A 22,162-nucleotide genomic window follows, 5' to 3' on the forward strand; every position below is an offset into this window, starting at 1 on the left:
CAGTGCTGCTTTCAAAACATTAAAATTGTTGCTGTTCCAGTGAATCACTCGCTCATTTGAAGACAAAACAGATCATGAACTATTTTATTTAATTTGCTTTTCAAGGCTTACTTGGTTGGTCATCCTTCTATCTTATTTAAACTTTTCAAATTCCTTTATTACATCCTTTTATTTCTGGCAGGACTTTTGAAATAGAATATAATACTGGGATATAAATGAGGGAAAGGAAAATATGCTCAGTGAGTTTTTTGTTAGTTTTAAGAACAATCAATTATTCAACCTCTGGGACAAAGGTTTTTATAGCTACTTAGGTTTAAGCTTCCCAGTAAACCTTGGTGGGTTTTATTACCTCCGTGGGTAAGAAATCCACTATCCCTATCCCTGCCATTCATAAATGGGCTTAACAACATCTTCTCAAAGGAGAATTAAACGTGGGACATAAAAAATCCACCAGAAAAAGGACTGCCTTAAAGCACAGGAAATGTTAAATCAGATTTTTGATGCCTGAAGGATTTATTTATAGAATCATTTCTGTTGGAAAAGACCTTTAAAACAGAGTCCAACCATAATCACTGCCAAGTCTACCACTAGCCTTCATGGCTTTTATTTCAAATTAAGACCTAAAGGTGGGGAAAAGTTTATTTATGTCAAATTAAGACATAAAGGTGGGGAAAGCTTATTTTTCCAGGTGCAGCTGCTAGAATGATACTTGAATTTCATTTCTGGTGTTCTTTAAGCACAGAGCAAATGCCAACAGCTTTGGCTCTCCAGGTAAAACCAGGCAGCCTGAATTTTTAATCATCACCTGTGCAGGTTGTCAGACACTTCCCATTGTGAGAATTGAAAATAAATTTGCAGCTAAAATCTCTAAAGTCATGGGAGAGACACAAGCTCTGTTACAGCAAGATTTGTATTTATTGGATTTGATTTTAGAGGTTTTTTCCAACCTTTAAAGTTACAGGATAGAGCTAAAATGCTTCCATGCACCAGAGCTGCAGGAAACCTGGAGCTGGATGGGATTGCTAATGGCATTTTATGCAGGAAAATTCACCTTAAATTAATACACTAGATAACCTTTGTTCATCTGTACTATTATCAGGAATTAATGAGATTTAGTGCAGCCAACAGCCTCAGCTGGCACAGTTTGTGCTCCACAGTTTCCTTCTGCTGAATGGATCTCAGGCTGACCAGGGGGTGAATTATCCAGGGAATCTCATCCAAGCCCATTTCCATATGCAAGTCCATGACACAGCTATGAATTTTTAATAGAAATCTCCTGATATCTGTTATTTTGCTGAAAATAATGGGAAGGCTATAGTTTAACTAAAAAAAAAAAATAAACTATTTCTCATTCACAACACTGACCTGTAAGGATCAATATTAAAATCCAGTTTTTTCCTTGGTTTTTTGGTTGATTTTGTGCATTTTTTGCATACTTTGAAGGGAAGGCTTACATTTAAAAATAGTTTTTTAGTTATTGGAACTTTTATTCATGTTTAGTTGGTTTGGAACTTAGATAAATGGGAAAACCAGAACAGCAATAACTGAATGCAGGAGAAATAAAAATGCTATCTAACCATCATGTTCTAGATGAGCTCCAAGTGGTATTTTCTCCCCAACTGCAGAAAAAGGAACCAGGGCATTTACATTTAATGGTTTCACTACTGAGAATTCTCAACACTCTCAAAACAGACTGAAAATAATAAAAGTAATGCAAAGAATGGCTGATTTAGATTATTTTCTAGCAGATACAAGTATCCGTCTACTTCACCCACCACACTCTAGGCCACAGTTATTTTACTAAAGCAAACTTTCCTAAATATTTTCCATTTCATTCAACATTTCTGGCTCAGTCTCCATGTAACAACTTGCCCTGAAAAGGCATTGGTTGTGTCTGAAGCAGGGCACAGAAAGGAAGTGTTTCATTCTTGGGAAGAAGGGATTGGTTTATTTGATGTGAATGGAAATGGATCCAGTGACTTCTCCCTCCTTTGAGGCAAATATTTGTGTTCAACCCAGCCTGGCTCCTGCTTTGCACACATCCTTCATCCCTGCTGCTCATGTCTCCAAAGCATGAGACCTCCAAGGAGTAACAGGCGTTTCCCTGAAATTCCAATCGGGAAAATATCAATTTAATTCTTTTTCCATTGCCCCAAAAAGCTCCCAGGGTGGAGGAGCACAGGAGCAGCACACAGCTCCCAACCAGGACCACAGGGTGTCCCCATCTTTGCATCCTCTTTGGAAAAACAGGATTCCACCTCCCCAAGCTGGGAAACCAAAAGAAACCCTTTGCTTTTGATGGTTGAGCCAAGGAGAGCCTGCTCTGCCCAGTACTCCCATTTAGGAGTTCTGTTTTCCTTAGGTCACTCAGGAATGCTGAGAGAACCAAGCTCCCACCTCAGCTGTGAGCAGGGGGTGCAGCTCAGAGCATTTGGGACTCTGCTGGCTCAGAACTGAATCCTCATCCATGGTGGGTACAGCTGCCAATCAGGATATTCCCTTGGCTCTGGAGAGCAACTGGGGACAGCAATTCCTGGGATTTTAACTGCTCTGGCAGCTCTGGAAGATGAGCTGCTACTCTGGTTTTTAAAGGGAGCCAGGAAATCTCACAGAATCCTGGAATGGTTTGGGTTGGGAGGAACTTTAAAGGACATCCCATTCCATCCCTGCCATGGCAGGGACACCTTCCACTGTCCCATGCTGCTCCAAGCCCTGTCCAGCCTGGCCTTGGACACTTCCAGGGATCCAGGGGCACCACAGCTGCTCTGGGCACCCTGTGCCAGGGCCTCCCCACCCTCACAGGGAAGAATTTCTTCCTAATTTCTATTCTAAATCTGCCTTCCTCCAGGTTTAAGCCATTCCTCCCTGTCCTGTCACCTCAGTCCCTGATGAAGAGCTCCTCTCTAGTTTCCTTGTCCAGTTTTCCCTTCAGATCCTGGAAGGATGTGGGAGCAGCTTAGGAGCAGACAGAGAGCTGACTCACCAAAACCTTGCCCTGTGCACCAAAAGCCTCCATCCCGTGTGACACTGAGCCACCCCACAGAGCCTGGGGCAGGCTGGCACAGTGCCCTGCCTCCCAAGGATGGAGCATCATCCACCTTTCCTCACCCTGCAGGGCATGGGGAGAGCTTTGGGCCATCCCTGACAGAGTGGCCATGTCCTTGTCCTTGTCCCCTCCCAGCTGAGCTGCAGGCTGATGGGAGCTGCACCTGAACCAGCTCATCCCCAGGGGCCTGAAGCACAGAACCTTCACCCTTCCCACGAGTGCTCTGAGTGGATGGAAGTGGGAAGCAAACATGCCAAGGAACTTGAAAAGAAGCTTTCTGGAGAGACTACTCATCACACTGCTTCAAAATTCTATAAACAAGAGAAGGCACCAGACCCTGCCACTGATTAGGTTAAATTAATTTAAAACAGAAGCAAACACTGCTTGCCTATGAGCTCCAGTTACCTGGAAACACAGATAAACCCAAAACACACTTTTCAAGGACAGCAGCCACTATAGCTGGGGTTGGGTTTTTTTTGGTTTTTTTTTTTTTCCAGAAACCTGGTCCTCATGGAAAAATACAAATTTGGAAATGGCTTTTATTAGCAAGTTAATAATATACTGAAATACAAATATACACTCAGCCTTTAATTAGATTTCACAGAATTAAGTCAAGTCATATATATACACACACATAACTGTTGTGTAACAGCCGTTCACTAATCTCTGCTGTTTCTTTAAGAGAAACTTTGAGGACAGAAAAGAGTCAGGAACGGATCTGGATCTGTGCTGGCCCTGTAATTTGGAGTTTCCTCAAGAGCCAGCTGAGGCTGAAGAGCAGAAGCCACAATGACTTAGGGTTGGCTAAATCCAAATTCCACATAGAGGAATCTCAGACATGAAGAGGGGTAAAGTAGAGTTGTGAACATCATTACCTTATAACAACCTGTCTTGTTTTCTTTTGGGTTGATAACCTGAACAATCTCCAAGCATCAAAAGCCAGGACTGGATTCCTTCAGGTCTGAAACACAACCCTGTCAACAACTACCTGAAACTCCTTATTTCCTTCCTATGAACTACCTAGACCTTGACTTCAGAAAAGTTTAGCTACAATCATGGCAAATATTAGCCAAGAAATAACATCTGTGTATCTGCAGAGCAGTGAGGAAGCTTTCACATCTGGAAGGAGGAATTAAAAGTCATATTCCAGTACTCTCCATGTCCAGGCTGTAACACACACACTAGTGCTGCCTGGTGAAAACAAGCTCAAGTTCTGGGCTGGAATTTATTGTTTCCCCACATTTTTAATAAGTGCACTGTAAGGGTTTCCCAGGGCTGTGATTCAGTAAGGGAAATATCATGGTTTGGATTGGAAAGACCTTAAATCCCATCCAGTGCCATCCTCTGCCATGGGCAGGGACACCTTCCACTGTCCCAGGCTGCTCCAAGCTCTGTCCAGCCTGGCCTTGGACACTGCCAGGGATCCAGGGGCACCACAGCTGCTCTGGGAATTCCATCCCAGGGTCTCCCCACCCTCACAGGGAACAATTCCTTCCCAATATCCCATCTCTCCTTGCCCTCTGGCAGTGGGAAGCCATTCCCCTTGTCTTGTCCCTCCAGGCCCATGTGAGAAAAATGTCTCTAGGAAAAATCTGGCACAAAAGCCCTTCAAAGTTCCTTTTCAGGACACATCTAAATGTTTCCATTGTCAGCCAAACCAGAGCATCTGGCTCCTTGTCCCCTGCAGTCTGTGGCTCAGCTGGTTCCTGCTCCCAGGACAATCCCAGGTCTCTGGGTACAGCTAACCCTCCTCTGGCTGAACTGGGCTCATTTTGGAACAAGGAACTGCAAACCTTGGTGCTGCTGTTTATAGCTTGTCCTATGGCTTTCATAGCTTGTCCTACAGCAGAGAACTATGGAATATGCCACTTATTTGAAATTAATTCCAAGAGATCGGCTTAATTCCCACCTCTAGTTCACCAGCCCTCATTCTTTACTTGCTTAGACAAGACAATCCTTGAGTGGCCTTAAGACCAAGCAGCAGCCTTTTGATGATTCCAGTGTGAAGCAGGAGATTTGCTGCAGTATTCCATGGAGATTTGCTGCAGAATTCCATGGAGATGTGGGGTGGCAGCAGCAGCTGTTTCCAGCAAGCACAGCAGGAACTGCTGCCAGCACAGCCCAGGGTGTTGCTATTTATTCACACAGCACCACTCAGAGCATTGTGGTGCCTCACAAAGTGAAGCAGAAGAAGCAACAAACAGAAACTGGGGCTGTTTGGAGAACATGTCTCAGATTTTACACCATCAGTGGAGTTAGGGCTCTGAATCTCCAGAAGATCCCACCACAGGATCCCACGAGGGAATGAACTGTGGGTTTGTACTTTGGGAGGAAGAAGAGGAGGAGGAAAAGGAGGGAGAAGGAAGAGGAGAAGGAGGAGGTTCTGGGTTGTCCCAGCTCAGCACAACACAGAGAGCATTGCCCTGACCTGGAACTGGTGTTGCTGGGGAGGAACCACTGGGAAAGTCTGGGCTCTGCTCCTGTACCCCAAAGGAAAGAGAGGCTGGGAGAAGAGACCTGGAAAGGACTTTGGACAAGGACCTGGAGTGACAGGACAAGGGGGAATGGCTTCAAACTGCCAGAGGGCAGGGTTAGATGGGATATTGGGAAGGAATTTTTCGTGTGAGGGGATGAGGAGCTGGGATGGAGTTCCTGGGGAAGCTGTGGTGCCCCTGGATCCCTGGAAGTGTCCAAGGCCAGGCTGGACAGGGCTTGGAGCAACCTGGGATAGTGGAAGGTGTCCCTGCCATGGCAGGGGTGGAATGAGATGAGCTTTAAGGACCTTTCCAGCCCAAACCATTCCATGGTTCTGTGATCTCCAGTCACTCCTGAGGCACAGCCTGACACAGGGAGCCCCAAAACTAAACTCACAGCACTTCTTCAACCATTCCATTGCTGTGTTCAGTGCACATTTTGGAAAGTAAAGGGATATCAGCAATTGCTTCCCAACCATTGCACTGCACCAGTGAGGAGAGGGAAGGAGCTGAGGGGTTTTTCTATGGAAATTTAAGGTTCACAAAGCTGCTGGTGTCAGGCACAGACTCCAGGACTAAACAAGACTCCAAATAGAAGACAGAAACTATTTAGGCAATTCTCCCTGGAAAGGCAAAGAGGAGGCTGCTGTAGATGTCCCAGATACGCAGTTCAGGAATATGGATTTGAATGTTCTGCACTGGGAGAACAGCACTGGTGGATTTTTGGTGAGGACAGCAATAAGACAAACTGCATCCTACACAAATGGGAGGAGATAAAGGCTTCCCACAGCTCTGCACTGCTCCAACAGCTCCCACTGTCCCAAAGAAAGAGAACTGACTGCTCCAGAGCTGGAATTAACCGAGCGAGATCGTTTATCCAGGCAATAAATTCCTGTGGGCAGAGTTTCTAGCCTGGAGGCCGAGTGGGTGGCTTTGTGACAGGCAGCTCACCCCAGTGACCTTTCTGTCTCTAGTCTGGCTGGACAGGGGTTTCTAATGACACCCAGAAACGTCCTGATGACACCCAAACCCCATCTCACTCCACGGGATGGATCAGTCTGGAGGCTCTGGGGGACTAGTGGGGAAGATTTAAACTCACTCCAGGATGAGTGGGGAAGATTTAAACTCACTCCAGGACGAGTGGGGGAGATTTAAACTCACTCCAGGACGAGTGGGGAAGGTTTAAACCCTTTAGAAACATAAATAGAGGGGGGAAGTGTCTTCACCCCTAATTCTGAGACCCCCCTGAGGGGTTTTGGGGCTGCGTGGAGCAGCCAAAGCTCCCAAATCTCCGAGGCAGGCGAGGCAGAGGCTGTGGCAGATGAGGAGGATGTGGGGGAGGCTGTGGGGCTGCGATGTTTGGGGAGCAACAGCGGTTGCCAGGGGTGACGAGGTCCCCTCCCGTGTCCCAGAGCGTTGCCAGGCGACGCAGGGAGCGTTTCCCAAACCAAACATCCCCATCCCGCTCCCGCCTCACTAAATATGTCAGCGGGTATTTTCAGGAGCCCTGGAAGGGAGGACGGACAAATAACGCCTTTGCCATGGGAACTGCGAGGGGGGAGCTCTGCGGGCGCCGCGGCTTTGTTTTGGTTTGGGTTTATTTTATTGAATTGTTATTTTCAGAATAAAGGGATTAGCGGGCTGGGGAGCGCTCTTCAAAGCAGATGCTCAGGAGAGAAATCTTTGCGTTCAGTTGGGTTTTTTTGAAAATAATATTAAGGAGTTGAGTTTTTTGGAGCTGGGAGTAAACTATTGCTGTGTTAACAAACACACACGAGTCCTTTCAACTTATTTCTTTTTTCCCCCCCACCTATTTGTGGATCCCTCAAAGTTTTCCAGCAGAATTTAGAACCCTTTCAAGCGGGGTTTAGCTTACTTAAAACAGGTTTGCTTTTCTTGGTGGTGTCTGTGAGTGCAGGGAAAGGCAGCCTGGCTGGGAAATGGGCTTTTGGGAGAGGGTGTGTGCGTGGTTTTGGAGCGTCCTCTGATTCGATGAAGAGGAGAAATCCATCAAAAGGATGTTTTCTTCCAGTGCCATGCACATGGAAAGCTAATTGGAATTCTCTACATCGAATTTTTTACATTAGGATTCGAGGTAATTAATCATAAGCAAAAATGTAGGAACACTCGGAGGGTTTTAAGGGAGAGCTTGCTCTGGGGAAATAGAGAATAGAGAAAGGCTTTTGTTGGGCTGGTGGAAGCATCATTGTCCTGGGTGCTGTGGCCTGATCTGACACATAAAAGTTCTGCTGTGCTTGCTAATCATCACCGAAGCCACAGACTGCTGTCACAGGTTCTCAGATTCAATAGGAGCAGATCTGGGGCAGAATTTGTCTCTCCAACTTTTCCATCTAAGCTTAGGCAGCTCCATCACTTCGGTTTGCCTTGGCAGTGATCAATAAAAGCTTATTGCTGGTGATTTCCAGCTGTGGGAGCTTTCACAGTGCTTCCTTTGGTGTTTCTCCAGGTGTTTTTCTACTGATCACAGCATCACTAAATTTGGAAAAGACCTCCAAGATCAAGCCCAGCCTGTGATGGAATGCACAGTCCCCCAGGGCACTGCACAGGCTTGGAGTGAGGCATTCACTTCTCCAAGGCAGATGTCATAAAAAGCTGAAATCACTCACCCACTGGATGAAAAATAAAAGTCACAACCCAGGGCACATTTTAAATAAAGTCTTCCAAAATGTTGGTTCTTATTTTAAGGATTTTTCCCCCCAATTATTGCTGACCCAGCCCCCAAACTACTTCTTGGTCTTTTAGCATTTATCTCCCTCTCAGGGGAGCTGCCCTTCATGAGAAGAGTAAACTCAGGAATATTTTGAAGGAAGCAAAAGATCTTTTTCTTGAGTAGTTCAGAGCAGCATTCAATAGAGAGCAGACATCATGCCAGACAGGCAAGCATCTTTGGCAACTTAAAAATGACAACTGGAAATTAAAGTTGAAGTTTCTCCCAGTCAGGGGGTAACACAGACAGGACCTGCAGCTCTGAGGTGATCCAAGAGCATTTACACTCATTAATGAAAATATCAATCACACCAAGCTCCTTCAACCCTTGCCCACTGTTCTAAGGCCAACTTCAGCACTGGAGCCTCCAAACTGTGTGAAAAGGGTTAAAAGATGCTTTAACACTGTGACATCTGGCCAAGTAAAGGACTTCAAAAGAGAATTCTGGTCACGGCAGCAGAAGCAGCAAAGGTGGATGTGACCAACCTCCTGCCAGCTCTCAAACCCCAAAATGAGCCCAAACTCCCTGTCCAGACCCCCTTGCTCCTTCCACCAGAATTCCTGCAGGGATATCTTTGCTGGCACTGACCCAAGAACCATCAACTCCTTCCAGAGTGTAAAACAGACCAGCTGCCCTCAAAGTCTCACTATATTTATTCCAAATTAAGTCCAAGATGCTTCTCACTTCATTCCTTTTTGCTAAGTGCCCTTTTTTTCCTGCCTTAATATGCTAAAAATGACTGCTGGGATGAGGAAAACACATTAAAATTGGGAGTTCACACCTCTCAAGTGTGGATGGCAGTGGAGGTTTTAGGATTCCAGTTGCTGGAGTCCTGTAACTCCCACAAGTGCCTGACAAGGAAAAGGGTTTCCAGCTTTCCAACTTTTACTGCAAAAAAAAGTCAAGAGAAGAACACGATTTCAGAAAATCACTATTTCAACTGTCAGCCTTCCTTATTTTTATCTCCTAGCGGGTTTTAACTCAACCTTATACTTCGGGGAATTTCTGGTCTCGTGGGGGAAGGAGTTTATTTGCAATCATAGAGTGGCTCAACCTCCCTCCCCTTTTTTTTTTTCCCCGAAGTTTCTTTCCACTTCTGCTTTTCAGAAGATGAAATGAACTTCTTGCAGGAAGGAGAGCAATGCAAGGAGTGCTAAGTGTGACTGCAGGAGCTATTTCCAGTCTCCACAGCATTTACTGAGCAGTATATTGAAGAGGCCATGAAATGCTAATGATCTCCAGACTGCCAGAGATACAGTCCTAAATAGAAGGAAAAAAATCTCGTTGAGAGTTTTTTTTTTGTTTTTTTTTTTTTTTGCCTATTCCATCTCCAGAAAAACCACACAAAACTTTAACACCTCCCTTTGGCTAAAGCTCTCCAAGTTACACTTGGAAAAAAAACTCAAAACCGAAAACCAGATGGGGGTGGGGGAGTGGATAGAGATGATCCACAGAGCTAAAATATCCATTAGTGGTAAATTCCACCATCTCCTCCCCCTCCCAAAAAAAAAAAAAAAACAACAACTGGGCTGCATGGGTCAGATTCCACCCGCAGACCAAGGAACCAGCTCCAAACACATTCACTCAGCCCTTTTTATTCTCTTGCTTGTCTAAGTGGCTGCTAGGCAACCCCAGCAGCATCGCTGCTCATATGCATTAAGTATTAACTATTATTTCATTCCTTCCCCCCTTCCCACAAAAAGGCAGCAACCTCAATCCATGGCAGATAATTCTTTTCCCGAAAGGGAATGCTGGCTGAAGGAAGCTGGGAATGCAGTTAAAGCTGTGTAAGGGTGGATATTCCCAGTTTAGTTGCAGGATGGGATACATCCACCACCCTGCATTTGCCACCTGGTGCTCTCCTTAGGGGATCAAAAACTCATTTTTGGTACATCAGGAGATGCAGCTGCTCCGAGCCAAGCTCTGGAGGGAATTGCAGTGCTGCCTACACAGGGAACCAAAAATCCTGGTGCCAGTTTGGTGAAGCAGCAAACACCCCTGCTGCTCCAGCCCCTGTGTCCCTCTGGAGGTGGGAATTCTCCTGTGGAAATAATCCCTGGTTTAGCCAGAGATGGACAGCAGGAAAGATGCTGCTGCCCTGCCCAAGGTAGGATTTGAGATACAATTCAAGGATTTGTGTTCCTCTCCCTCTTAGAATCAGTTCTGGGAGCAGCATCCTCATCCCGGCCAAAGGCAACTCTTCCAGCCATTCCAGTGCCTGTTTTGCCTGAAGAAATAAACATCAAAATTGGGATGGGACAAAAGAAAGCACGAGCTGGTGGTGTTGAGAAATGGCTGTAATACATCCCCTCAGCAAATGAATTCAGTGATGTATTGAGCTCCCCTCAGCCTGGTCCCAAAATTTGGTGACACTCCAGAGCCATTACCAGGACAATCCTTTATAACAGAGGAGGAAGGTGCTGCTCAGGACAACAAAACCTCAGGAAAATGCATTTTTCACCTGCAGGAAGCCTCCAAGAAGCGGGAGAGGGAAGGCTGCTGACAGGCAGAGCCCTGCACTCTTCCAGCCCGGTGACATTTCTGAGTAATTACAAACCCTTCCGATCCATTCTAATGGTAATTTCCAGGCCAGTTGTTGTGAAGAAGTGTGATTAGATGTTGTGCAGCTACGCTGCAGACTGGAAGGAATGCTAAGAATGCCTCCAGTGCGAAGGGAACTGAGCAATGGAGGGAAGAGCAGGAGCTGCAGCACAGAGGAGCATCCCACAGGCACCTCCAGAGGCTGGCCAGGAGCCCAGGGAGCAGAAGGTCCAGAGAGCAGAGCCTCTTCTGCTGCAGGAGGCTCCAGAGAAGCTGCCAAGCAAGGGGAATGTTCACAGAAGAAATGGGAATGTTCACAGAATCCCAGGATGGTTTGGGGTGGGAAGGACCTTAAAGCTCATCCCACCCCCTGCCATGGGCAGGGACACCTGTGCCATCCAGCAGGATGGGTTTGGTTTTTTCCATCCCTGAATAATTTAGATACTATTCATAGCTTGAAAATATTACTTTGCAGAGGAACGAGGTGCTTGTAGGAGGTTGAAAATCTCCATCCAGGGACACCAAGCCTCATCCAGCCTGGCCTTGGACACTTCCAGGGATTCAGGGGCAGCCACAGCTTCTTGGGAATTCCAGCCCAGCCCTGCCAACCCTCACAGGGAGGAATTTCTTCCCAATATCTTTTGTGTGATATCTTCACGTGTGGGAGGGAGCAGGGATGAGAGGGTCCCACCTTTATCACACCTCCCATTGGCATCTTCCAGACAAAGAAATGAGTATTTTCCTCAGCTGGGAGCATCCTATTGATTTATATCACCATCTCAATTCAAGAGTCCAGGCTAAGTGTTTTCTTTAATACAAGCCAGCCAGAAAATGCTTGTTTTTTTCAAATTATGAGACATTTCCTGTGTTGGGGCTCCACTCCTAACCAATACCAGTTGAGGATGACAAAACCTTTTAAAAAGGTTAAAAACCTGAAACAAATCTCTTTATACACAATGTCTGCCCACTTCACAATGAAGAGAAGCAAAAATTGTAATTTTAATTTTTTTTTTAACACTAATGTCACAGCACATTTGGAACCAGAATCAGGCATAATTTAATTTCTGAAACCTACCCATTAAAAGGGCTGCCAGATTCGATATAAATTTTCCTCTACAAAACAAATTGATTAAATGCAGACTGAATTGGAGTCCCTAAAGCTTTGTCACAGCAAACTTCACGCAGCAGTTTTGTAATTTGCAGGTGGAAATACATCAGAACATTCATTTTCAGCCTCGTACAAGCACCTCGTTCCTCTGCAAAGTAATATTTTCAAGCTATGAATAGTATCTAAATTATTCAGGGATGGAAAAAACAAATCCATCTCCTCTGGAAAGGAAAGCCACCAGCTGCTGAGAGCAGAGCAACTCTTCTCCTAAGGCCAAATAATCAGCAATGCAAATATCAGTGGAGAAGTGCAGCACCATGAGCAAAGAGAAAGGTTTTCTAGGAATATCATTGCAGGGGAAAAGGGTTTTGTGACAGAGCATCATTTAGGCTGGAAAAGACCTCCAAATACAAGTCCAACCTGGGACTGATCCCCACCTTGTCCCCAGCCCAGAGCACTGAGTGTCACCTCCAGCCCTTCCTTGGACACCTCCAGGGATGAGGACTCCAAACAGCCCCTGCCAGTGTTTAATCACCCTTTCCAGGAAGGAATTCCTCCTGATGCTCAAGCTGAAAGGGCCCAGCAGCTCATGAAGGAGCAGGAAAGGCAGAGAGAGAGAGAAGGAATGTCCTCAGCATCACCTGAGTTTCTGAAACGCCCTGGAGTGACCACATGGCTCTGGGCTGGGACACTTGGAACTGCTTTTTTCCGTGGATATTTCAAATAGCAGCCTCCTGTTTGCTCAGGGAGAGTTGGAATGGGGACAGACACCCTGATGGGGCAGAGGGGTCTCTCCTGTGCCACTCCATCCCCCAAAACCATGGCCATGAGTTCACCTCACTGCCATGCCCTGCATGGGCTCTGGTCAGTAAAATTTGGACAGATTTGACTTCTCTGAGCACGTGAAGGAGAGGACAGTGAGGAAGGAGGAATCAGGACTCCTCTGCCAGGTTCACAGAACTCTCTCGACCACCCAGATGGTTGTCAATTGCCACAAAGAGCCTAATTAGCAGTGCAAGGATTAACTCAATGTGGTTTTGTTCCGAGCAAGGTCAGCCTCCCTCCCAGCCACACCACAGCTGACTTCAAAGGCTTTTGCACCAAAGCTCAAGAACCAGGAGCAAATCTTTCCTTTCTGGAACACCACAGGAGGCAGGAGGATGTTGTCCAAGCTGGAGCTCCTGGATATCTGTGTCTCCAGGAGCACCAGCTGAATATTACTGCGTTTCAGCATCCACCAGGCCTGCCTGAAGCATCGACCCACTCTGGATTTTGTAAAATCACAGTGCAAGAAACACTGAACCAGCAGCAGCAGCAGCTTTTCCCCTTGTTCTGCTGTGAAGAATATTGAAGATCTGTCATCACATGAAGCAGAGGGAGATCATTCTGAGGCACTGAGAGCCAAGACCCTGCTCTGTGTGGGCTGGGAAGCTTTCAGTGGATTTTTTCCATAAGAGAGATTGCAGGGAAGGCTTGATCAACTCACCTCAAGCTGATTCTCCTGCCTGAGCTGTGCAGTTTCAAAAGGATCAGAGCAGTCAGCCAACATCCAGGTTTCCCACTGGTACTAGGGATTCACTCTGTTTTCCTTTTAAAATTATGAATGGTTTGATTATCAACCTATTACTGCTCTCTCTTAACTTTCCTTTGTGACCGAATTGCATAAACCTGTATTTTAAAAGATACAACCTAACACTAATCTCACACTCCATAGGGTAAATCCCCTCTTTGCTGCATTCTTCCCAAACAGACAAAGAAGGAAAAAAGTCCTATAGGAAGGGGAGAGAGGGCAGGTTGCAGAGCATGAGACTCCACTTTATTCTGTTATTGAGGCTTTGGGGTTTCCACAACATCCACAATCGACCCTTTCCTCCTCCCTGACTCACAGGTCTCTGATGGGCCATGAGCTGGAGGTATTTATGAGCCAAATGTGTTCCAACAACTCAAAAAAAAAGTTAGAAAAAAGCTTCCAGCAGCTCTGGAGAGCCTCAGACCAGCAGGTAGCCAGGAAAGACCACGGTGCTGCCAATTTTAACAGCAGATGATGATTTGTTCTCTTAAAAACCTCAGCCTTTCATTGGCTCTTTTATTTACCAAGGAGAGATTTGGGTGGGGAATAGAGGGAAGAGTCTCTTCTGTGCAGCCAGATGGAATTCCAAATCCAGTTAGTTTAGGCAGGGAGCTAAGGGGAAGATGTCAAAATATGTTTTCCATTAACGTAACAGCGGAAAACACGAGCGGTTTAAAATCCTATATACAAACAATTACTGCTCTGCTACCAGAACCTGTGCCAATAGGAGAGATTTTATCACCACAGTTAGTTTAAACCAACAGCAACAGAGTTGTAAGTCAGAAATATGGTATTTTATTCTTCAATATTTGCTTGGGGGTGCTACTTGACATCAGACTTCAGTCAAAATAAGCTTTAGCAAATGATATGTTAAACGATCCCATCTGCCTGTTTCAAAGGCAAAGAAAACCCAAGTAGATTTTGTTAATCCTGAATTTCCAGTTCAATCTTTCAAAAGAGAAGGGACATTTTCTGCTCTTACTCACCACACGGTGCTAAAGTGAATGGATTTAGTGGTTTAGAGCAGAAGAGTCCAGCAATCAAGACGTTAACAGCAAATTTTAACAATCAATAGGACATTGATTTTTTTTTTTTTTTAGTGGAGTTTTACTTTCTGGAGATGGAAAATCAAAAAAGGACAACACCATCATCTTCCCTGCATCTGCACTCAGGTGCTCTGGCAGAAAGCACTCCAGAAGGAATAATGCTCATTGCTCTGCACTCACAGCTGAGAGTTTTTGTCTCTCACAATCACTGAGTGCCAGAAGTGACTCCTCCAGAAGTGACACAAAGGTACAGAGGGATCCTTGAATGACACAATTCAGGAAATGGGCTCAAAGGAGCAACTGGGAGCAGTTTGTTGGCAGTGCCAAGAGGTGGTGATGTCTCCAGGAAAGAGGCATTTACAGCTGTGGAGGGAGAGAAGGAGAAGAGGGAAAAGGGAGAGGGGAAAAAAAGGAAAGAAGGGGAAAAAGACAAAGGGGGAAAGGAGGAAAAGGGAAAGGCAGAAAGGGGGAAGGAGGAAATGGGGAAAGGGGAAAGAGAAAGGGAAGGGAAAGAGAGAAAGGGAGTGGAGGAGAGCAGAGGGGAGGGGAAGGGGAAAAGGAAAGGGGAGGGGAGGGGAAAAGGGAAGGGAGGGGAGGGAGGGAGGGGAGGGAGGGGGAGGGGGAGCAGAGGGGAGGGGAGGGGAGGGGAGGGGAGGGGAGGGGAGGGGAGGGAAGAGAGGGAGGGGAAGGGGAGAGAAGGGAAGAGAAGAGGAGAGGAGAGGAGAGAAGAGAAGAGAAGAGAAGAGGAGAGAAGAGAAGAGAAGAGGAGAGAAGAGAAGAGGAGAGAAGAGGAGAGGAGAGAAGAGGAGAGGAGAGAGGAGAGGAGAGGAGAGGAGAGGAGAGGAGAGGAGAGGAGAGGAGAGGAGAGGAGAGGAGAGGAGAGGAGAGGAGAGGAGAGGAGAGGAGAAGACATTTAATAAAATGGTGTTTGCAGCCCAGCTCTCCAGTCCCATGAGCACTCGTGTATCCAAGGACCAAAGCTGTTTGTGCTCCTGCAGTGGGAAAACATCCCCTGCTGTCATAAACTCAGGGAATGACATCCCTAGGGATGATTTATCTCCCAGCCAGGCTTGCAGCATTCTGTATCCTCCAAGGACAACACAACTCTCTGTACCCAGCTGAATGGAGAGGGGAGCAGACTTTTAAAATTAAAATCCTGTGTGATTACATTATTGGACCTTATTACTGCCTATATCCTCTAAGCAGTCAGCACATGCTCCTGATTTAGGGGAAAATCATCCTTCCAGGCAACAGGCAGTAGCTTAACTCTTATATTAACTTTCTCATGCAGGAAAAATTAGTAAAATTTTTATAAACCTGAGAGATAAAAAGGTATAGAAATCACTGCAGAGTGGCCACAGGCTGTCAGTTCTCACCAACTTCCAATTCACTGCCGTGCTAGGATGGTTATAAAGCAGAAGTGTGAAGTGGAAATTCATCCACAGACAATTTACTTTCCCCCAGCAGAATACTGCATGATGTTCTGGCTAATCACATCATTCAATCCTCACATTTATTAAGAAAGCACTCAGAAATCAGGAGAATGCATTCAGAACGTTCACTGTGTGGAACATTTCGTTGCCCAAACATCACAATATAAAGTCAAGGAAGTAGCTGCCAAAATGAAAAGTTAGCACAGAAATTCCTTAATGATTGACTAAGGAGAGACTCATCACTAAGATATTAAGTAATTCTCAGGGGAAAGTGAATAAGAATTGCAATGTATGATGTATTAATTATTTGGTGGCAGTGAAGAAAAAGGTTTTAAGGACATGAAGTTAGAGCACAGCTGGAGGAATTTAACCCAGGATATAAATTGGCTTTTTAAATGTGCAGAGAGGGAAATCTCCTGTGTTTCACTACGTCCTGCAAACAGAGCAATGTGGAACAAGAGTTCTGATCATCTACAGTTAATTTTTGTTCCAAAATTCCCTTTTTAGAGCATTCTAGCTGTGTGTTCATTTGGACTGTAAAACAGCCTGAAGAGTGAGACTGGAGTCCCTTCAGCCAGCAATGCCCCAACCACTCTTTCCCCCAAATTTCTCTAATTAGACCATTTCTCCAGGGCTTTGTTGGCTGTTTTCCCTGTGTCGATTTTTTCAGCACCAAAGCACAGCTCTGAGCATCATCTCTGCATCTCCACCAGCTCAAGTCCTGCAGGATCTCCACCCCCAGCAAACTGGGCAAGGAAAATCCTCTGGGGAGGAGCTTTTCCTGGGGGATCATTTTCAGGGAGCAGAGAGAAGCCAGGAAGTGCCTTCCAACCAAACCATTCTGGGATTCTCTGCACAAAATATTCCAGGAGGGCATGAAGCAGAGCAATAATGACACCATCCCCCCAAAAATGGAAGCAGAGTAATAGTGACACCATCCCCAAAAAATGTGTGTCTTGTTTTCATCAGTGAGTAAAGCAACAAGCACCTGAGGCTTTCAAAGCACTTTACAAATATTAATCCTCATGAATTTGCCCATCTTAACTTTCTGGTTCCTGGGGAAAAAAAAAAAAAAAGGAGGGATTGAATTATTCCCTAATGGAAAATGGAAATGAAAGCACAGAGAGAATAAAGCAGGGTTCCCCAAACTCTGAAGTGCCAATGGATGTGGACTGTGGATCAGAAAAAGATGGGATCTGCTAGATCAGAGATTAATTTATTTAGATCAGAGATTAATTTATAAAAGTCCTGAGTGTGGGTGACTCCTGACACAGGGGAGCCTAAGGTGGCACAGAAATCCCAGTGAGGATGGAATCCAGAGGCAAAGAGGTGGAATCAGAAATGTGGAATAAAAACCCTTGGAACTACACTTGATCACAATTTAGTCGTGGAAATACACTCTCTCACAAGGTGTCTGTATATGTCTGTATATTTTATACATAAGTGTGTATAAATACCTAGAAAATATCTAGAAAATAACCCAAATCCCACAGACACTGCCACAGCTGTAGCCCCAGGGCCTGCAAACCCAGAGGTTTTCTTGTGACAGACACACCCTGAGATGTTTTGATATGAAAATGTCTCCTTTCAGTCCCCAGCGAAGAAGTGATGAGTTTGACTTTTACAAAGACAGAGCCTGCAAGGAACCTGTGGAGGGAAAGACAAACCACATTTCCCCACGGGGCAGCAGTCAGGGACTTCAAAATCCCGAGCACTGCAAGGTGGATCATGTTTTTATGACAGATTTCATCCATGAAAAAGGAGGCAGAAAAGAACAAACTGGTCCACAGAGAGACTCACCCTGCAATTGGCTGTAATCACAAAATCATGGAATGTTTTGGGTTGGAAAATCCCATGGACACCATCTGGGCAGGGACACCTTCCACTGTCCCAGGGTGATCCCTGCCTGTCCAACCTGGCCTTGGACATTTCCAGGGATCCAGGGGCAGCCACAGCTGCTTTGGGAAATCCATTCCAGAGCCTCCCCACCCTGACAGCAGGCAATTCCTTTCCAATATCCCATCAAACCCTGGAATGGGAGTGGGAAGTGGCAGTGAGAAGCCATTCCCTGTGTCCTGTCCCTCCATCCTTGTCCCCAGTCCCTCTCCAGCTCTCCTGGAGCTCCTTTAGGCTCTGATCTCTCCCTGGATCCTTCCCTTCTCCAGGTGAACATTCCCAGCGCTCCCAGCCTGGCAGCAGCCCGGTGGCTCCAGCAGCTCCCTAGCCATGGGCTGCTCCCTAATTTCCAGGGTTATGTAACCCAAACAGCCCTGAGGTTCCTCTTCCCTAGCAACCCCGGGCTGTGGAGACAACCCATCCCAACAGCCGGGATGACGCAGCTGCCCTGGAATGTCTTGGATGGGGATTGCAGAGGAGCTTTCTGTGACGGTGAAAGGCGCTGACGGCACAGAATCATTCCCTAATTAAATAATTAACCTCCTGCGCTCGCCGGGAGATGATCTTTGCTCTGCCTCTCCCAGGAAACCTCTGTGAGCAGATCCCACCCCATGCAGGAGAATGGATTATCGGGATCCTTTTTGGGGTTTCTGGCACTGGAACACCTCAAAAATTCATGGTTTTAAAGTAATATTCGATATGGACATTTCTACTTAGCGCCTCCACCTCAGTAAGATTAAATAATGAACTGACTGCAAATTTCAGTAGTCAGGTATAAACCTCTGGGAACACAGAGATTATGGATAGTTACCAAAAAATTACTGCAATTTTTACCTAACAACAAGTACGGGTTTTTGAGTTTTTGTGTGGGGGGAGGATGTTTTGGTTTTCTTGTTTTGTTTGGTTTGGGGTTTTTATTGCTTTGCTGTTTTTTTAAAGATTTTTACATTCTGAGCAGCATCTAAATTGGGAGGAACGAAACTGTGGAAAACAGCAGCACTAAGAATCAAAAAGCACTTTTGCTGCTCCAGTACCATTTCAAACATGAATTCTATGGTTTACAACTCCTCACCTTCCACAATTATCCCTAATGGTGGCAGCACACAAGACAATACTCTGACATTTAAATCAGTCCATTTATTAGCACAACAAGCAGTAGCTCTACCTTTCTGAGTGCTTTCTGCCTGCCAGGGAATATTCAGAGCATCATAAAATCATGGAATGGTTTGGATAGGAAGGGATTCCAATCCACCCCTGCCATGGCAGGGACACCTTCCACTATCCCAGCTTGCTCCAAGCCCTGTCCAACCTGGCCTTGGACACTACCAGGGATCCAGAGGCAGTCACAGCTTCTCTGGGAAACCTGCTGCAGTCATGATGTTGGAAATGCTCTTAGGGAAACTCCCACAGTAAATGCTATTCCAAAAGGAAAACATGGACCCCAACAGATCTCTAAGCTAAGCCTGGAGTGGCAACAACTTTGCTTTTGCACGCCCAGCTCAGGTCAGAGTGGTGTGGATCAATGTGACAGAGGAGATGCCTAAAATATGAGGGTGAACATTGCATTTCTGGTTTGAGGAGAGGTGATTCATATAGAAAAATCTCTATTCTCAGTGCAAGCAGCTGTGGGGAGACTGCAGGCAAGCCTCAGATTCTTCAAGAGGCTTGAAGAAATATTCTGTGCAGGATATTCCACCTTCCTGGCAGGTGGAAGTCTTCTAACAATGGTGCACATCTGCCACGTTAAGGAGAATAAATATTTGCTAGGAAGGAGGAAGCTCTGAAGACCAGCCTGGTGACCAGAAGCCATTATTTCTCTTCTTATTTGTACCTATTAGAAAAAAAATTTCCTCCCATGATTGGTCATTTAAGGTCATGAATATTTGAAAAGACCTGCATTTCATCTCCTTTGGGGGGGGGGAAGGGTTTGAACAGCACAAGAAATTGTTTAAATGCAAGGACTGATGATAAATTACACAGAACCACTCCACGTGCACTTATTCCCATCTCCCCCCTGGTTTCACAGCCCAGAGGTGGATTTTGAGTTGTTTTTTAGACTGGACCATCCCAGACAGCTCGGGGGAGGAGGAGAGCAAGGTCTTTGCACAGAGCAGCAAGGTGCCAGCACTGACAACATCACCTCCAGCACACGGAGAGCTGGGGCTTATCTCCTGACCTGCTTCCTCCCACCTTATCAGAGGCTCTGCACAACCTCCCGTTACTGCCCAAACAAGAGCAGTCTGGGGAACAGAAAATATCACACTGGTGTTGGGCAGAAAGGCCCCAGAGGTGGCTGGAATATCCAGCTTTGTGCAGAATCCATCCTTGTTTCCATGCCTTGCTTCCCAGGAGCTTCATGGAGAAAGGTCCTTGTCCACCTCACCACACATCTGCTCCAGCCTGGGTTTGCAGAATCCCAGAATATCCTGAGCTGGAAGGAATCCACAAGGATCATTGATCCAAGCCCTGGCCCTGCACAGACACCCCAACAATCCCACCCTGGGCATCCCTGGCAGCATTGGCCAAACCCTCCTGGAGCTCTGGCAGCCTTGGGGCAGGGACCATTCCCTGGGGAGCCTGGGCAGTGCCCCAGCAGCCTCTGGGGGAAGAACCTTTCCCTGAGATCATCCCAAGCCTGACCCAGCTCCAGCCATTCCCTGGGCTCCTGTCCCTGTCCCAGAGCAGAGCTCAGCCCCTGCCCCTCCAGCTCCCCCTGGAAGGAAGCTGTCAATCAGCCAAGCTGTCAATCCAACCAGGAGATCCCAAGTGTTGAATTGCTGCCAGGATGGCAGAGGGAAGATGCCCACACCACTTTGTGTTTCCAATAAAAACATGAGGTGTTGGGGAGAGGAATGCCACCTGAATTTGGAGTTCCTGTGCCTTGTTAAGCAGCCTTGTTCATATGCTGAGTAAAGGCTAATTAATAAATAATCTAATTGTGAAACTGTCCATTCCCAGCCAGTAACTGAACCTGTCCTAGGTACCATCAGCACTAAGCCAACTCACACATCAACATCACTTCAGCCGAGGATCAGACCTTGGAGAAAGCCAAGAAGGGAACAAAAAAAGAATCATAGAAGCCCAAGAAAGGCTTGGGTTGGAGAGGATCTTAAAGCTCATCCTGCTGTACCTCCTGCCATCTTCCACGGTCCCAGGCTGCTCCAAGCCCTGTCCAACCTGGCCTTGGACACTTCCAGGGATCCAGGGGCAGCCACAGCTGCTCTGGGAGTTCCATTTCAGGGCCTCCCCACCTTCACAGGGAAGAATTCGTTCCCAATACCCCATCTAAACCTCCTCTCTTTCAGTTTAAAACCATTTTCTTTCACATGAGTCGATGCTCCACTCCATCAGCACCAAAAACACAGGAAATCCTCTGTGCAAAAAGCCATCCCCAGATGCTCAGGTCTGTTCTGGAGACACTCATACATCATAAATAACCTTCCCAAATCAGGGGAACAGAATAACTTCGACCAGCATTGCACTGAGGCCATCACTGCCTGGCTGTGTAGCACTTCTGGATGTCTATATATGATAATAATAAAAATTCCATGCTCAGTTCCCTTTTCTCTAATCAGTGTCTTAGGGGAAAGAAAAGTCCTTGTAAAGTGTCCCTCTCTGTCCCTGCTCAGCTGCACAAGGGCAAGGGCAGTGCAGGGGTTTTACCTGGCAGTGTGAGGCTGCTTTATCTAAAGCCTCCAGGACTCACAGACACCAGAGGTCAGAAGAACGAGAATAACTGATATAATTCCCTGAGCAGGGTGAATGTTTAATCAGCTGTGTGTTGAGCCAGAAATTCTCCAGAACAGTTCCAGGGTTGTCATGGTGGCAATGGGATCTTAAGCTGATACTAAGGAACAGTCTGACAATGACTAACCAGGTGGTGGTTAAGGAAATTGCTAATTCTGCTGAAGTTGTTTGCCTATAATCATTCCACCCCTGCCTCTTCCCTTCTCTCCTCTTCCCCTGATGCTTCTTGTCAGTCTTAACTAGTGACACCTCCAAAAGAGGCATCCTTAATTACAGGCTCCATTCAGCAAAGCAGGACCCTTTGCCTCGTGTTAACCTCAAAGAACCACCAGCCACGTAATCCAGACAAAGTCCTGAATTCCTGGTGCCTCTCCTGACAAAGTCCTGAAATACTGGTGCCTCTCCTGACAAACTCCTGAATTCCTGGTGCCTCTCCTGACAAACTCCTGAATTCCTGGTGCCTCTCCTGACAAACTCCTGAATTCCTGGTGCCTCTCCAAACAAAGTCCTGAAATACTGGTGCCTCCCCACACAGACTCAGCATTGATTTCATCCTCCTGCTTCCAAATGAGT

The 22,162-nt window shown here is 46.3% G+C and overlaps 1 protein-coding gene across 6 annotated transcripts in view; it reads right to left on the minus strand.

The window, feature by feature from the left end:
- LOC146426271 (DNA-binding protein RFX2-like) overlaps positions 1-22,162 on the minus strand; it is a 61,175-nt gene that overhangs the window by 33,511 nt on the left and 5,502 nt on the right. The window lies entirely within an intron of this gene.

The sequence above is a fragment of the Lichenostomus cassidix genome, chromosome 28 (genome assembly GCF_008360975.1).
Source record: "Lichenostomus cassidix isolate B80296 chromosome 28, HeHo_3.0, whole genome shotgun sequence".
In the NCBI taxonomy this organism is placed as follows: Eukaryota; Metazoa; Chordata; class Aves; order Passeriformes; family Meliphagidae; genus Lichenostomus; species Lichenostomus cassidix.